This window comes from Ochotona princeps, chromosome 7 (assembly GCF_030435755.1).
Source record: "Ochotona princeps isolate mOchPri1 chromosome 7, mOchPri1.hap1, whole genome shotgun sequence".
Lineage (NCBI taxonomy): Eukaryota > Metazoa > Chordata > Mammalia > Lagomorpha > Ochotonidae > Ochotona > Ochotona princeps.
The window spans coordinates 16,391,592-16,401,759 of record NC_080838.1 but is presented as its reverse complement, the minus strand read 5'-3'; the positions used below and the strand labels follow the sequence as shown (position 1 = coordinate 16,401,759).

The following is a 10,168-nucleotide window of genomic DNA, read 5'->3' as shown; positions in this document are numbered from 1 at the left end:
TGGCTCTCGCTGCAGAGCTCCAATCTATTGGTTATTTGTCCTGAAAACACTCTCCTTCCTCAGTCTGGCCTCCCTGCCCTCTGATAACCAAGCGGGTGCCTCACTCCCTTTGTACAGGTCTCAGTTCAAATATCACCTTCCCAGCAAGGTTGTCACCTCTTCTTACCGAGCATGACACACCCCTGCCATTCAGTCTCATCTAAGAGCCCGCCTGGTTTTTTCTTTGTGCAGGTATTCCTTCCAGCTGGGTCTTGTCCCTGAATTCCAGATGGTGAGACTCAACTGTAAACTTGACCTGTGTATTTAGCTATTTATAGGCCTCGTCAAACCCACAAGTTTCACCTCCAAGAGTGAGCCCAGCTTCCCCTTCTGCCTTCTAGCCAAACTCTAACTCTTGCTATCATCTTCACTATAAGTCATGGCGACCACATCCTTCAAGTGCCTCTGGACAAACCCGGTGGGGGGGGGTCCTTCCTTTTAATTTGTCTGCAAATCTTTGTCTCTGTTCTAATTTAGACCTTGCATTGGTTAGCTCCTGAATTACCAGTCACCACTGCTGCTCACTGAGACTGCAACCATCTCCTTTTTTTTAATTATTATTTTTTTTATTACAAAGTCAGATACACAGAGAGGAGGAGAGACAGAGAGGAAGATCTTCCATCCGATGATTCACTCCCCAAGTGAGCCGCAACGGGCCGATGCACGCTGATCCGAAGCCAGGAACCAGGAACCTCTTCCAGGTCTCCCACGTGGGTGCAGTGTACCAAAGCTTTGGGCCGTCCTCAACTGCTTTCCCAGGCCACAGGCAGGGAGCTGGATGGGAAGTGGAGCTGCCGGGATTAGAACCGGTGTCCATATGGGATCCCGGGGCTTTCAAGGTGAGGACTTTAGCCGCTAGGCCATGCCGCCGGGCCCCAACCATCTCCTAAATGATCTCTGCTTCTGCCTTGACTCTCCAGGCTGTTCTCTACACAGCAGCCAAACTGCACTTCTTACAGTATCATTCAGGACCTGTGCCTTTGTTTCTTCCTGCTCAACATCCCTCCACATCCCCCTCTTCCCACAACCACCATAAGTTCCTGTCTCATTTATATTAAGGTACAAAGACCTCGCAATGGGCTCCCAAGACCCCAAAGTTTCTTTCCTTAGAAGCCTCTGTGAATTCACCTCCTGGTTAACTGGAGTATGGAGTATTGAAAGAACGATTTAATCGGAGGCATTTATTATAGATGTACTTGTTTATGTCTATTGCCCCTATTTTTGCAAAGGAATGTGAACGCCGTGAATCCAGAGTGGTGCATGGTAGGTACCCAGGAAATGCTCACAGAAGGAATGATCATATGAGCAACCCCCAACCACCTGACACTGTAGCTTAGGCAATTAATCTACTAAACACCACCCCATAAAAACAGATGGATTCATGTCTTCCTGATTTCATTATACATTCCAAGTCACTTATCTTTCCTAATCACGTCTTTTAATAGGAATTTCAGGTTAAGTAGTAAGGAATACAGAAGATGCAGCTGATGAAGGTTCATTCCACTTTTTAAAAAATCAGGACACAAAGTGAACAAATCAGCTCAGCTTTCAACTAAGACGGTCTGGATGAGGAAGGCGAAGGTGGGGCGGGTCCATGGTCAGCTCTGCGTCTTGTTTTGTTTCACAGCCAGTGCCTGTCCGTTCAGTAGACTAGCCCCTCATTTACATCAACCACCAGAAGGTGGAAGTGAAAGCCCATCACCCCATGCGCCACTTCCCTCAGACATTCCCACTTCCTTCTCACTGTGAAAACAGGAGCCTTATCTCCTAGAAGAGGCCTGGGGCCAGGGGAGCCACTGATGCATTTGCTTGATATTTTAGCAAAAGGTGACTTCTTGTCACAGTCCTTACTAGCCTGTGTTCCTGGGCAATTTGTATTGCATTTTTACTTTTTGGTAGAAATGCATTTCTCATCTGAAGTAGGGGCATATTTGCAAGGCTCAAGACATAGAGTAGGCGACAACAGCATTTGTCAGTTATACCTCTGCTTCTGCTGAAAAGCTGAAAACACACACAAAGCTTAACAGTTATATGGATATAGTCTTCATTTATATTTTAATGAAAGTACTATATAATAAAATACATATGCAAAATGCATGTTCTTACAGTATGCAAAATGTTCATGCCTCTGAATATATAATGCTGAAAGCTAAGGCCATGCTGTTACTTATATATTATTTTATTTTAAAGACTTAATTATTTATTTTTTTAAAAAAGATTTATTTATTTTTAATTACAAAGGCAGATATACACAGAGGAGGAGAGACAGAGAGGAAGATCTTCCATCCGATGATTTACTCTCAAGTGACCACAAAGTTGCGTGCCAATCCGAAGCCAGAAGCCAGGAACCTCCTCCAGGTCTTCCATATGGGTGCAGGGTCCCAAAGCTTTGGGCCGTGCTTGATTGTTTTCCCAGGCCACAAGCAGGGAGCTGAATGGTAAGTGGAGCCGCCGGGATTAGAACTGGCGCCCAAATGGGATCCCGGGTGCGTTCAAGGCGAGGACTTTAGCCGCTAGGCCACGGTGCCGGGCCCCAAGACTTAATTATTTATTTATTTGAAAGATGAACTGACAGACTCTCAGGGCAGGAGAACAAAGGCAGAGAGATGTCTTCCATCTGCTGGTCCACTGTCGAAATGTCCACAAAGTATGGATCTGCGGCACACCGAAGTCAAGAGACTGCACTCTGTCCAGCCTTCCACGCGGGTGGGAGGGGTCCAAGTATTTGGGATAATTATGTTGCTTCCCCAGGACTGTTAGCAGGGAATGGGATTAGAAGCCAAACCGTGCAGCCAGAACCCTAAGCAGCCATGGGATTGTGGTGGTGCCGCTCCAAAGCTCTGGGCTTCTATTAAGCTTCATGTGTGCGTTTTCATTTTTGTGAGGTACAATTGACAAATAAATATTTTATAAATATTCAAAGTATTCAGCCTGATGTTTTAATAGACATATGCATTGTGAAATGAGTACCATAATCCAGCTAATCCACATTTTTATCATCTGCTGTAGTTAAGTGGTGAAAATCCCTGGGATGTACTCTGGGGAAACTACAGACATAGAATTGACACTATTCATCACAGTACCATGGCACTCATGAAGTCTCTAGAAATTGTCTTTCCTCTGTAATGATAAGCTTGACACCCACGCCTTTGATGTGAGAAGTTGAGTCCTTCTCTTGTGAAGCTCTCTCAGAATTCTGAGGCCTTGTCCAGAAGTTTCCAGGAGAAAGTGAAAGCAGCAACACTTTTTCCAAATTGAGACCAATTCCCATCTTCTTTTGCTACTCAGTTTTGCTTTCATTAATTTTTAGTTTTATCGCTGTTCATGCTATACCCTTTATTATATAATCATATAAATATCATCTTAAGGCTTAATCTGAAGCAAGAAAAGCACATGTGTTTGTTTCCCATGGCTATTGTAACAAATTATTACAATTGCTGACTTTAAACATCACACATCTTTTACAGTTGTTGGTTGTTCAGGCCAGAAGCCCAAACCCAGTTTTCCTAGGTTGCTGTCAGGGTATCACAGAATCAGTCTGCTTGTCTTTTTCAGCTCTGCTGGTTGAAGACATTCCTGGGTTTGTGGCTGAGCAGTCTCCATCGGCTTCTGCTTTCATTGCATCTCCTTTGTTCTGCTTTTAGAAAGACACTGTGATTGCATTTGCATCCATCTGATAGTCTGGGATAACCTGCCCATGACAGCATCCTTGGCTCCATCACATCTACAAAGGCCACTTTTCCGCAGAAGATAATGGTCACAGGCTCCTGGATTTGAAATTGAATGTCTTCATAAGTCATTACTCAGCCTGTCACATAAATAATTCTGTGTTTCTTTTTAGTTAGAAACTACCGCGCAAAAAAATAACACTGTGTGTCAGATATTGTTTTAAGCCTCTGTGTGTGTGTGTGTGTGTGTGTGTGTGTGTGTGAACAATTTGTTTTGCATAGATTTTGGACTTGTTTCTCCTTAGGAATTTCAAGGGACCTATTGGTCCATTTACAGTATCTACTTCAATTTCCACCTGTAAATAATTATTTCAGTAAAAGCAACCATGAACTATCATAAAGCAATTGCAAGTGGAGGTAGAAAGATAGCCTAATCATATGTGTTTCTGTTTTTGTTTCCTTTTATCTGCGTTTCTTTTTTTTAAAGTTTTCTTTTTCTAAAGATGTGTTTATTTTATTTGCAAGTCATAATTACAGAGAAAAAGTGTGTGTGTGTGTGTGTGTGTGTGTGAGAGAGAGAGAGAGAGAGAGAGAGAGAGAGAGAGATCTTCCAACTGTCTGCTGCCTCACTCCCTAAATGGCTGCAGGGGCCAGAACTGAGTTGGTCTGAAGCTAGGAACCAGGAGCTTCTTCCATGTCTCCCTCATAGGTGCAGGGGCCTAAGGACTTGGTCTTTCTTCTGCTGCTTCCTCAGGTCATTAGGAGGGAGTTGGATCAGAAGTGGAGCAAGTGAGGCATGAACTGGTGACCATGTAGAATGCTGGCACCACAGACAGAGTATTAGCTTGCTATGCCACCATGCTGCCCTCTTAACCCCATTTGTGTTTCTAATAAGAGTAAAGTCATTCAGATTTGAACCACAATGTATATTTATGTTAAAGTATAAACTGAAAAGCTCTCAACAAAAATTTTTCTTGATGCAATTATTTAATAATACATTAGTTGACCAAACCATCAACAATAAACTAAATGGATGACAGTGAAGCTAAACTAATGGGAATTGATTTCTGAAAAATCAAAGGGGCACAACAAAACTGCAGCATCTCAGGACAAGGATAACAAGTAGTACTTTTTGAAAATTTCCACCTTTTGCCTATGAGGGTGAATGGACAATGGAACGGACAAGGTTAGCAGGCACTGTCTAGCAGCCAATCTTGAGTAGAATGCCAAATTATAGTCCTTAGCATTCCAAATAATAGTGTGCAAGCTTTCATTATAAGCAGCACATTTTATTAATTTGTAAAGACTTGTTATAAAGAATAAACCTTGTTACTAACAATGATGATGATGAAAATTCACATTTTGTGCTCACTTCGGCAACACATATACTAAAATTGGAACGAAACAGAGAAGATTAGCATGGCCCCTGCACAAGGATGAAAACTCACATTTTTGCTTCCCTACTATGCAGTTAGCACTGTGCTTAATTGTTTAGTGCATGAATTTCCTAATTCACTTCCTACCAGGAATTATATATCTGAAACACAAAGTAATTTACTCTGAGCTACACAGCTAAAATCAGGGGTTCTGGGAGGCACCTGCTGAAGAATAAAAAGGAAGGTTATGGTATTGCTTAAGCCAGCCTTCAAGAGTCATTGTTCTAGACATTTATTCTTCCATTTCTACCGGAGTTAATATAAAAAAACCATAAGCACATTTTATGATCATCACTGAAGCCATCTTAGAATTGGATCATAATAATCAATTCCCTCCATTAAATTGTCAACTCCAGAAGTTAAGAGAACTCATGCTGCTCTTTGTTTTCTAAGGTCCCACAAAAATGTCTAGCACATGTAATGACTCAGTATATTTGATACTCTCTGTTCAGTCATTTTATGTAATGGAGCAAGATGCCGTACTTCTCTCTTGTTCCAACCCCAGACATGGGATATGGTAGTGATAAACTTGTACTTGGATCTTATCCTGATTCACTTTGCAGACAAATGCAAGAGACAGACACTACAGGAGCCACTGAATGAAAAGTATAGAAGTCCTCTGAGTACCCTATAAAGGAACTATTCCTAAAAGTAGGTCAGGGAAAGGCTTGGTTGACAGTAAGCATTTAACGTTGAAAACTTAATGGTTGGTGAGGGGTAGCTATTGTGGTCCAGCAGGCTATAACTTTGATTGAATCATCTGCACTCCATATCTGAGTGCTAGTTCAAGTCCAGATTACTCCATGTCTGATTCAGCTTTCCTGTTAATGTACCTATAAAGGTGGTAGATTTTGATCCAAGTGCTTGGTTCCTGTTCCCCATGTGGACGACCTGGATGCGGTTATTAGCTGCTGGCTTCAGCCTGGCTAAGCAGAGGCTGTTAGGGTCATTTAAGGGAGTGATCCTGCAGAAGGAATCTCTCCCTGTGCAACTCTGTCCCTCAAATAAATGAATTTATCTTTTAAAAAGCAACAAAAAATAAAGAATGGATGATAAGTTAGATTAAAGGGGGGAGAATGTGAAAATGTTGGAGAGGGTAGTGTGTTGAAAGGTGTGGAGATAAGAAGCAAAAAACCATGAGGGACCTGCAAGGACTTCATGAAGTTCTTGAATGTATAGAATAAGAGAAAGGTCAGCCATGGGCACAGACAGCTCTGGGAGGGCCTTGTTGGCAGACATGGGCTTTATCCCAGGGCACTGGGTAATCTCTGAAAGGCTCTACACAAAGTTACTGTTTTGCTAAGATTTGCATCCAGGGAGATCTCACTTGCTGCAGTGCCAAATATGGATTGTGGAGTGGGGTCCATAAGGTTGGAGGATGGGTGTGAAGGCTGTTACGATGGCACTGGGGTCAGAGGCTGGTGATGGCCCTGATGGAGCACAGCTGCAGTAACGCACACCTGTTCAACCAACCAGATCTATCCAACCTTGAAGGAATATAAGGACAGCATCTTTTTCTTTCTTTCTTCCTTCCTTTCTTTCTTTCTTTCTTTCTTTCTTTCTTTCTTTCTTTCTTTCTTTCTTTCTTTCTTTCTTTCTTTCTCTCTTTCTCTCTCTCTCTCTCTCTCCTTCCTTCCTTCCTTCCTTCCTTCCTTCCTTCCTTCCTTCCCTCTCTCTCTGTGTCTCTCTAAGATTTATTTATTTTTATTAGAAATGCAGATTTATAGAGAGAAGAAGAGGTAGAGACAGAAGGTCTTCCATCTGCTGGTCCACTCCCCAAATGGTCACCAGGGCCAGAGCTGAGCTGATCTGAATACAGGAGCCAAGAGTTTCTTCTGAGTCTCCCAGATGGATGCAGGGTCCCAAGGACTTGAGCCATCCTCTGCTGCTTTCCTAGGCCTTAAGCCGAGAACTGGATTGGCAGTGAAGCAGCTGAAACATGAACCAGCACTCATATGGGATTTTGGCACCACAGGATAGAAGATTAACCTGCTGATCCATGGTGCCAATCTCCAGCATCATATTTCTAAACTCAAACCACGGAGGGTATACTAATTAGACTGTTGGTAACATCCAGCACCGCCTGAATTAAACGGCACTGGATAATTAATTGTTACTTAACATCTCTGGATCGCTGACCCTTTTGGGGATGTCTCTTCTCTCTTAATTGAGCTGGATGTGAATTCACACTGCATTATTGCAGATGATGTTTATTTGCATTTTATTTTTTTTTAAAGATTTATTTATTTTTATTGGAAAGTCAGATATACAGAGAAGAGGAGAGACAGAGAGGAAGATCTGTGCGATGATTCACTCCCCAAGTGAGCCGCAACGGCCGGTGCGCACCGATCCGAAGCCAGGAACCAGGAACCTCTTCCAGGTCTCCCACATGGGTACAGGGTCCCAAAGCATTGGGCTTTCCTCGACTGCTTTCCCAGGCCACAAGCAGGGAGCTGGATGGGAAGTGGAGCTGCTGGGATTAGGACCGGCGTCCATATGGGATCTGGGGCGTTCAAGGCGAGGACTTTTAGCCGCTAGGCCACGCTGCCGGGCCCTATTTGCATTTTAAGATGGGTTCTGCATGAGTGAGTGTGTGTGTCGGCCTGCCCGCCCAGATGTCCAGACCATTCTGATCTCCGGTTATTTTCCTTCGCTTCTTAGAGTGAGTCAGATGTTTGTGAAGAGGCACTTGTGTAACTGAGGAGGTTGTTTCTCAAACCTGCTGCCTAGACACAGGGTCTGAGTAGAAGCGGGAGGAGACTAAGAGCCAGTCAGTTCCGCTTAGCACTTTCAGTTCTCTTCCTCCTGGTCACAGCTGACAAGATTATCAGTATTTGAATACTTCTGTGCCAAGTGTTGGGCCCAGGGTTTTACATAAGTTGTGCATTCTTCACAGGGTGGGAAATTGGCCCCTGGCATAAAACCATTGATCAAGGCGCTATCGGGGTAGATGCATATTTGAACCCAAGTTGGATTGATTTTACAGCTTCAAGGTTTTTGTTTTATTTTGTTTTTAATTGTGGTATAATAGACCTAATATAGATTTATTGTCTTAATCTCTTTAAGTGTACAATTCAATGGTTACTTATGTTCTCATTGTTTTAGGACCATTACCACCACTAGAGCTTTCATCCTTCCAACCTAAAACCGTACTTGTTAAATATTAACTCCATTCCCTCTCCCCCATCCTTGGCAATCACCCTTCTACTTTTTGTTTTTATGAATTTGGCTATTCAAGGTACTTCAGTAGATAGCATTATAAAATATTCGTTAGTTTATGTCTGATACATCTATGTTGGACCATATATTGTGGCATTGTGACTTCCTTTTTAAAAAAAGTTTATTTTTCTTCATGTAACTGAAAGCAGATAAAAAGAGAGGGGGAAGGGAGGGAAGGATGGAGAGAGAGAGAGAGAGAGAGAAGAAAAGGCATGTTCCATCTGCTGATTCATTATCTAAATGCCAGCAACAGATAAGGTTGGGCCAAGCCAAAGTCAGGAACCTGGAACTCCATCCTGGTCTCCACACAGCTGTCAGGGACTCGAGTACTGAGCCATCATCTATCACCTCCCAGGAAGCATGAGCAGGAAGCTGGATTGGAAGTGGAATAGACAAACTTGAATGGGTTATCTGATATGGGATATAGGTATCCCAATTGGGGCTTACTGGTATCAATTTCCCTGTCTCAGTCTGTTTCCATTTGCTAATGACACAGCATCAGTAACTGGGCAAGTTACAAAGAAGAGATTTATCGAGACTCAAATCTTGGTCCAAGGTTGAACGGCCAGATCTGGTGATGGCTTCTGTATGGTGAAAGGTGGGGGCTGAATGTATTATTTTGATTGTTCTTCCTATAAGCCACCAGGATTCAATCATGAGGTCTCCATCTGTTGATCTTATCTAATCCCAACCAACTCCCAGTTGTCAGATACCTAAACAGTGTTGTCAGATACTTCACAATGCAGATTAAATTTAAACAAAGAATTTTCAAAGGTGATCAGCCATGTTCAACCTACAACTTTCCTTCTAACTTGTTATGGTTGCAAGTGTTAATCCTTGAAAGTGGAGCTACAGAATAGAAAATTGGAATCCATGTGAACAGATCACTAATTTTGAAGCCAAATAAATTTAACAGCAGATTTACCTCATATTTTGGGTGCCTGAAAGAGATAAAAATCTTCCATCTACAGTTTGAATCATTTCCCAGATAACTGTGAGCCACAAGTCAGGGACTCAGTCTGGATCTAGCACGTGGGTGGCAGTGCCCAAGCTCTTGTTTCATCATCTACTGTTTTCCCAGGTGATTAGGAGGGAGTTGGACAGGAAATGGAGCTGCCAGGACTTAACCAGATCCCATGAGATGCTGATGTCACAGGTGACAGCTTAATACACTGTTCCGCAACACTGATCCTGAGGGCCAGTATTTTGAAATGCGCTCACCGTCACCTGACCAGGTAAAAAGACCCTCTCGGGTCTATTCTCCACACTCTCAGAAGCAGCCCCACTCATTGCTCAGGGTGCAGCGTGGTGCCCACTCAGGAAACCTAGGGACTGTCCCCTTCTCTCCCCACTCCTTGGTGATTTTTTCTACTGCATAAATGTGCTTTCACACTTGTCTTATGCCTGTTAGATGCCCCCTCCCATTTCCAGCCCTCCAGGGAGATCCTTTAGACCCTGAATGCAGTCCATCTCATCCTCCTGACTGAATAAACACATTCCTGTGGGTGTGAATCCCATGGGGGATGTCCAGCTCAGTGCTGCACACAGAAGTAACAGGTCTACTTTGGAGGACACCTTGGGAACATTTCAGGGATCAATCAGAATCCAACATGCCCTGCCCCACCCCAGAAAATCCTACAGTGAGCTCCAACACAATGTACCTGTAACTGAGGCTACCAGCTGACCAGCCAGCTACTGCTGCCACCTCTATATTCCATGTCTCTGTTAAGACATCACTGCACGCTAAGCTGGGAAGTTTGAACACCTGTCTGCTGCTTTTACTTTTGCCTACCTCCTGTACCCATT

General features: G+C 43.3%; 1 pseudogene; it reads left to right on the top strand.

Moving 5' to 3' along the window:
- The first annotated feature begins 5,071 nt into the window (after positions 1-5,071).
- Positions 5,072-5,161, top strand: LOC118759053 (U6 spliceosomal RNA; annotated as a pseudogene).
- The last annotated feature ends 5,007 nt before the right edge of the window (positions 5,162-10,168 follow it).